At 49.2% G+C, this 8,146-nt stretch overlaps 1 pseudogene; it reads right to left on the reverse strand.

Moving 5' to 3' along the window:
• Positions 1 to 6,394, reverse strand: part of LOC119292567 — a 59,427-nt pseudogene extending 53,033 nt beyond the window's left edge.
• Between the last annotated feature and the right edge of the window lie 1,752 nt (positions 6,395 to 8,146).

Consider the following 8,146-nt stretch of genomic DNA (forward strand, 5'->3'; position numbering starts at 1 on the left):
AGTTGGACTAGGATTGGGGGGAGGAATCCTACTCCCAGAGGGAGTAGGACTCTCCTGCGCCTCCCTCTTTGGCCGGCCAGCCTCCCCTCCTCTCCTCCTTTATATACGGAGGCAGGGGCACCTCTAAACACACAAGTTGACACAAGTTGATCCACGTGATCGATTCCTTAGCCGTGTGCGGTGCCCCCTGCCATCATATTCCTCGATAATACTGTAGCGGAGTTTAGGCGAAGCCCTGCTGCTGTAGTTCATCAAGATCGTCACCACGCCGTCGTGCTGACGAAACTCTTCCCCGACACTTTGCTGGATCGGAGTCCGGGGATCGTCATCGAGCTGAACGTGTGCTCGAACTCGGAGGTGCCGTAGTTTCGGTGCTTGATCGGTTGGATCGTGAAGACGTACGACTACTTCCTCTACGTCGTGTCATCGCTTCCGCAGTCGGTCTGCGTTGGGTACGTAGACAATACTCTCCCCTCGTTGCTATGCATCACATGATCTTGCGTGTCCATAGGAAATTTTTTGAAATTACTACGAAACCCAACATGTATGCCATGCTGTGTACCAGACCTGATGTAAACCTTGTCGTAAGTTTGGTAGGAAGGTACCAAAGTAATCCCGGCATGGAACACTGGACAGCGGTCAAGAATATCCTGAAGTACCTAAAAAGGACTAAGGATATGTTTCTCGTTTACGGAGGTGACGAAGAGCTTGTCGTAAAGGGTTACGTCGACGCTAGCTTCGACACAGATCTAGATGACTCTAAGTCACAAACCGGATACATGTATATTTTGTATAGAGGGGCAGTAAGCTGGTGCAGTTGCAAGCAAAGCGTCGTGGCGGGGTCTACATGTGAAGCGGAGTACATGGCAGCCTCGGAGGCAGCGCATGAAGCAATCTGGATGAAGGAGTTCATCACCGACCTAGGAGCCATACCCAATGCATCGGGGCTGATCACTCTCTTCTGTGACAACACTGGAGCTATTGCCCTTGCCAAGGAGCCCAGGTTTCACAAGAAGACCAGGCACATCAAGCATCGCTTCAACTCCATTCGTGAAAATGTTCAAGATGGAGACATAGATATTTGCAAAGTGCATATGGATCTGAATGTCGCAGATGCGTTGACTAAACCTCTTCCACGAGCAAAACATGATCAACACCAGAACTCTATGGGTGTTCGATTCATCACAATGTAACTAGATTATTGACTCTAGTGCAAGTGGGAGACTGTTGGAAATATGCCCTAGAGGCAATAATAAAATGATTATTATTATATTTCCTTGTTCATGATAATTGTCTATTATTCATGCTATAATTGTGTTATCCGAAAATCATAATACATGTGTGAATACATAGACCACAACATGTCCCTAGTGAGCCTCTAGTTGACTAGCTCGTTGATCAACAGATAGTCATGGTTTCCTGACTATGGACATTGGATGTCATTGATAACGGGATCACATCATTAGGAGAATGATGTGATGGACAAGACCCAATCCTAAGCATAGCACAAGATCGTGTAGTTCGTTTGCTAGAGCTTTTCCAATGTCAAGTATCATTTCCTTAGACCATGAGATCGTGTAACTCCCGGATACCGTAGGAGTGCTTTGGGTGTACCAAATGTCACAATGTAACTGGGTGACTATAAAGGTATACTACAGGTATCCCCGAAAGTATCTGTTGGGTTGACACGGATCCAGACTAAGATTTGTCGCTCCATATGACGGAGAGGTATCTCTGGGCTCACTCGGTAATGCATCATCATAATGAGCTCAATGTGACCAAGTGGTTGGTCACGGGATCATGCATTACGGTACGAGTAAAGTGACTTGCTAGTAATGAGATTGAACGAGGTATTGGGATACCGATGATCGAATCTCGGGCAAGTAATGTACCGATTGACAAAGGGAATTGTATACGGGATTACTTGAATCCTCGACATCGTGGTTTATTCGATGAGATCATCGTGGAACATGTGGGAGCCAAGATGGGTATCCAGATCCCGCTGTTGGTTATTGGCCAGAGAGCTATCTCGATCATGTCTGCGTGATTCCCGAACCCGTAGGGTCTACACACTTAAGGTTCGGTGACCCTAGGGTTGTAGAGATATTAGTATGCGGTAACCCGAAAGTTTTTCGGAGTCCCGGATGAGATCCCGGACGTCACGAGGAGTTCCGGAATGGTCCGAAGGTGAAGAATTGTATATAGGAAGTCCACTTTCGGCCACCGAGAAAGTTTTGGGGGTCATCGGTATTGTACCAGGACCACCGGAAGGGTCCCGGGGGTCCACCAGGTGGGGCCACCTATCCCGGAGGGCCCCGTGGGCTGAAGAGGGAAGGGAACCAGCCCCTGGTGGTCTGGTGCGCCCCCTTGGGCCTCCCCCCTGCGCCTAGGGTTGGAAACCCTAGGGGTGGGGGCGCCCCACTTGGCTTGGGGGGCAAGTCCCCCCCCCCCCTTGGCCGCCGCCCCTCCTTGAGATGGGATCTCTAGGGGGGCGGTGCACCCCCTAGGGCCCCTATATAAAGAGGGGGGGAGGGAGGGCAGCCGCACCCTAGTCCCTGGCGCCTCCCTCTCCCCCCGTAACACCTCTCCCTCTCGCTGAGCTTTGCGAAGCCCTGCCGAGATCGCCGCTACTTCCACCACCACGCCGTCGTGCTACTCGATCTCCGTCAACCTCTCCTTCCCCTTGCTGGATCAAGAAGGAGGAGACGTCTTCCCCAAACGTACGTGTGTTGAACACGGAGGTGCCGTCCGTTCGGCACTAGGATCTTCGGTTATTTGGATCACGACTAGTACGACTCCCTCAACCCCGTTTTCTTGAACGCTTTCGCTCGTGATCTACAAGGGTATGTAGATGCACTCCTCTCTCTCGTAGCTATATGACTCCATAGATTGATCTTGGTGAAGCGTAGAAATTTTTTATTTTCTGCAACATTCCCCAACATATACTATGTCAATTCCTCTCCCTTGAAAGATAAAGGGAAGACCTTCTTCTTGATAACATCATCGGGCATACCTACAAGCTTAAATAATCCACAAACTCCATCCACATAGATTAGGTGTAAATCGGGATGCAGTGTTCCATCTCCTGTAAAGGGATTAGCTAGCAGTTTCTCTACCATACCCGAAGTAATTTCAAAATAAACATTTTCAGTAGGTTCAGTAGGTTGAGGAGCAACTCTTTGCTCTACTAGTCGGGGTGAAGATGCCCCGAACAAGCCCCTCAAAGGATTTTGTTCCATAGAAACAAGTGATAGTAAATTTCAGCACACTACATAAATTTTTCCCTACCAAGTTCCACTTACCAAAGGCGCTTCACTCCCCGGCAACAGCACTAGAAAAGAGTCTTGATGACCCACAAGTGTAGGGGATCTATCGTAGTCCTTTTGATAAGTAAGAGTGTCGAACCCAACGAGGAGCAGAAGGAAATGACAAGCGGTTTTCAGTAAGATATTCTCTGCAAGCACTGAAATTATTGGTAACAGATAGTTTTATGATAAGGTAATTTGTAACGGGTAACAAACAATGAAAGTAAATAAGGTGCATCAAGATGGACCAATCCTTTTTGTACCAAAGGACAAGCCTGGACAAGTTCTTATATAGAGAAAAGCGCTCCCGAGGGCACATGGGAATTATCACGCTCATATGATTCGCGTTTGTTACTTTGATAATTTGATATGTGGGTGGACCGGTGCTTGGGTACTACCCTTTCTTGGACAAGCATCCCACTTATGATTAACCCCTATTGCAAGCATCCGCAACTACAAAATAAGTATTAAGGTAAACCTAACCATAGCATGAAACATATGGATCCAAATCAGCCCCTTACGAAGCGACGCATAAACTGGGGTTTAAGCTTCTGTCACTCTAGCAACCCATCATCTACTTATTACTTCCCAATGCCTTTCTCTAGCCCAAACAATGGTGAAGTGTCATGTAGTCGACGTTCACATAACACCACTAGAGGAGGACAACATACATCTCATCAAAATATCGAACGAATACCAAATTCACATGACTACTAATAGCAAGACTTCACCCATGTCCTTAGGAACGAACCTAACTGCTCACAAAGCATATTCATGTTCATAATTAGAGGGGTAGTAATATGCATTAAGGATCTGAACATATGATCTTCCACCGCATAAACCAACTAGCATCAACTACAAAGAGTAATCAACACTACTAGCAACCCACGGGTATGAATCTGAGGTTTTGGGACAAAGATTGGATACAAGAGATGAACTAGGGTTTGAGAGGGGATGGTGCTGGTGAAGATGTTGATGGAGATTGACCCCCTCCCGATGAGAGGATCGATGGTGATGACGATGGTGATGATTTCCCCCTCCCGGAGGGAAGTTTCCCCGGTAGGACAACTCCTTCGGAGCCCTAGATTGGTTCAGCCAAGGTTCTGCCATTAGCGGCGGAGTTTCGTCCCAAAAGCTTGCTTATGATTTTTTTTCTAGGGTAAAAGACTTCATATAGCAGAAGATGGTCACCGAAAGGCTGCCAGGGGGCCCACGAGGCAGGGGGCGCGCCCAGGGGGTAGGGCGCGCCCCCACCCTCGTGGATGGAGGGTGGCTCCCCTCTGGTGTTTCTTCCGCTCAGTATTTTTGATTAATTCCAAAAATGACTTTCATGGAGTTTCAGGACTTTTGGAGTTGTGCAGAATAGGTCTCTAATATTTGCTCCTTTTCCAGCCCAGAATTCCAGCTGTCGGCATTCTCCCTCTTCATGTAAACCTTGTAAAATAAGAGAGAATAGGCATAAGTATTGTGACATAACGTGTAATAACAGCCCATAATGCAATAAATATCGATATAAAAGCATGATGCAAAATGGACGTATCAGCGCTCCACGTGCCTCGTCAGCACAATTTCGCACTCAAAATACCATGTGTAGCCGTGAGGCATATATCAATAAATCCGAAGTATATGTTTGGCTAAACCGAACTTCAGAGCTACCTCGTCTTCGGATGACCCGGGGGCCAATTCCGAAAAACCCCAAGCATAAAACTCCGTCGGCAGGATCCTAACCCCTCAAGGTCTCATTGAAGGTCCCAACCCCCACGTCCCAGAAGCAAAGGCACAGACGTGCAACAAGGCAAAGTGAAGGATTCAACTCACGCATCAAGGCCCTGCGTGAACCTTTACTCTGTAGAAACTTTTTTATTTTTAATAATGCTTTGGTAGTTTGAATTGTACGGTTAGACGACTTGAGCTTATGAGAAGTAATGGAAATGCCCTTTATGGTGTTCGGATTTCCGCATCTAGCGACTTTCTATCTCCATTCTGATTCTCCACTCGCTCTTAGAACAACTTGGCATGGAAATACATTAACTAACCAAGAGTTCGATTTACAAATGAACTCCATATCTTTAAGTCTGGCACCGCCTTCTGCAGGGTGTTCGGCGTCTCAGATATTGCACTATATGCATCAGTTCTGAACTATGTCTTACATCAATAGTTGGGTTGCCCGGCTCCTGTTCTTGCCTCTTATGTTCTGCATGTTCGGCTAAGAGGGCAAAGGGAGAACCCCCGCGATTGTACTTCTGGATTGTCTGGTCAAGTACCTCAGGAGGAGAAAGCCAAAAACTGACCGTCATAGTAAGCGCGAACTGGTCAGCGATCCGATGATGAGGTTTGACTCCGAAAATCGTTGGCGATTTCGGCTTGTCACATGAAGGGTTCGTCTTAGCACAAACCATGTGATCGGAAAGGGTAAGTGCTGACCCCCAAGTACATCACAATCGGGGCTAGTCCTTAGCCCCCACCGTCAAGCTCCTAAGGCTAAGTGAAAGCAATAAAACCGAATAAGTTTGATTGCCTGGTTTTGCTCGTGCACTACCGCCTCCGGGTACCAATACGTTGGCTAAGGGTAATAGCACAGAGACAAAACACCCCTCGTGACATTCACCTGGGGGCTGAAGCCGACGACTGGTAGCTTTTGGAATAAACATACGACCGCACAGGAGTCAAAATTAAATCACGACAATATAAAATAAGTTAGGCGGGCACATAATAAAGCATAAACTCCACTTGGTATAAACTTAATACAATCACTCAAGTATTACATCTTTCGAACACTCGCCCTCTATCGCCCGCGCGCCACTCATCACCTGTGCGAAATACTGCTCAGGGAGGCGATGCTCTTTTCCCTTGGGCGGAGGACTAGTGGCCATGTCCATTGGATTAATCTTCGACCAACGCATCATGGTCTTCGCAAACGCAAGCCTCACCCCCTTAAGGCACGCTGAGCGCTTCATGGCATTGATCCAGAGCGGCGCCTCCCACAGCTTCTGCGCAAGCCCGAAGTATGTATCCAGAATGGGTTCGGCAGGCCATAGACTGACATAGAGGTCGTTCATGGCCAGCTCGAACATCTGATGCATCTCCATCAGCTACTTCATTTGATTACCAAGGAGGGAAGATGCTCGGAATCCAGAAACTGTGACCAAAAGAGCCGCTGCATGGAGTCCTCTTCGAGAGTCTCATAGTGCTTCACTGCGGCCGCCACATTCTTCGGAAGTTCGGCGAAGACGCCTGCAGAGTGCCAGACTCGCGTCAGCAGGATGAACCTTTTGCCTCCGAACACAATCTGCAGTAAGTATTTCTTACCATTTGCAATTTGTCCGGCTTGACGGAGCTCTTCCCGGACACCTCGCGCGTTGGTCCTTGCCTCCTAGAGCTCCTTCTCCACCTTGGATAGCCGGGAGGATCGCTCCTCCCTCTCCTTCTCAAGGGCCTCCAGCTTCTTGGTAGCATCCTGGAGCTCCACCTGGACTTTGGTTACTCGAGCCTCGGGTTGATCAGCAGTGGCTTTAGCCTTCTCTAGCTCGGCCACCGCTTCGTCAGTGACCGATTTCTTTGCGGCCGCCTCGGCCTCGAATTTCTTCAGGGCCTCTCTCAAGCCCTCGACCTCGGCGGCAGTAGCTGCAGCATCACCATGTTAAAGGATTAGCATATAGTCCGGATCGTCAATATTCGGCATCAAACAAATACATCAATGGGCTTACCTTGTGCCTCGTCAAGCCATTTGTTGACAAGGTCAAGCTCTTTATTAGAAAGTTTGAGCTCCCGATCCATCTCCTCCAGTGCCGCGGCATTAGCAGCCGCAACCACAGAAGATGCCTGCGTCAGCAAGGAAAATGTCAACATTATTCATCGGCCTACTGAACTTTGATCCTCTGCCGGCTTCTCTGAAGTCCTTGCAGAGGCTCGGGGGCTGCTATGTACACGGCCTACCCAAACTAAAAACTACAACCGCTTCATAAGAAAAACACATTACTTGACTTACCTCAAAGCCTGTTAAAAGGCCTTGAACAACACCGTTCAGTCCGAATTGGACGGACCGAACACCTTGCATGACCGCACTCATGAGAATGCGGTGCCCGTCAACAATGACGAAGTTGCTCACCAACTCCTCCAGCACGTCCGACCAGCCAGCCGCCGCCCGTTTGGGGGTGTTCGGCATTGGCATTGGCTCCCTGGTCCCTTCTCCACTGGAAGGAGGAACCTGTGCCATCGAGGGCCTTGGGGGCTCGGGAACGGGTGACTGATGGGGTCTGGATGGTCCGAACTCCCTTCCCGCATCAGTCAGGAGGGGCGCACCCTCCTGGTCTTCGGTGACCGAGGTGTTGACCTCGGCCATTACAGTGTCGACCTCCTCATCTGTGTTTGGAGGAGGAGGGTTCTTTTGCAACAACACCTCCCCAGTCTCCTCAGGACTAAGGGAGGTGCAGAATACAACGCAGAACCACTATCTGCCAGTTCGGAGGGCGGACAAGCCCCGTCCGAGGTTTGCTCGGCGGGGTGGCCATGTTGAGGGATACACCACCAAAAAAACAATTAACTAGCATTCTACCAACCACCAAAGGACGAGGCAATTGAAAATGTCGTGACACATACCTGACCGCAAGGGGCTTGACCCTGGGTCTCCTCTCCGAAACCTTATCGGATGCTTCGGACTCCTTGTCAGAGTTCGAGCTGTCAGACAGGACCAGCTTAGGCCGGAACCATCACTTTAGGGCTGGAGACGCCCTCTTCTTAGAGTGAGAGGAGGGGTTTTCCTCCCCGTCCTCATCCTCGTCCCCCTCTTGTGCGGGTGGGGCCGCAGTGTCTCTAGACCAGCTGTCCGGACGAGCTCTACT

This window comes from Triticum dicoccoides, chromosome 4B (genome assembly GCF_002162155.2).
Source record: "Triticum dicoccoides isolate Atlit2015 ecotype Zavitan chromosome 4B, WEW_v2.0, whole genome shotgun sequence".
Lineage (NCBI taxonomy): Eukaryota > Viridiplantae > Streptophyta > Magnoliopsida > Poales > Poaceae > Triticum > Triticum dicoccoides.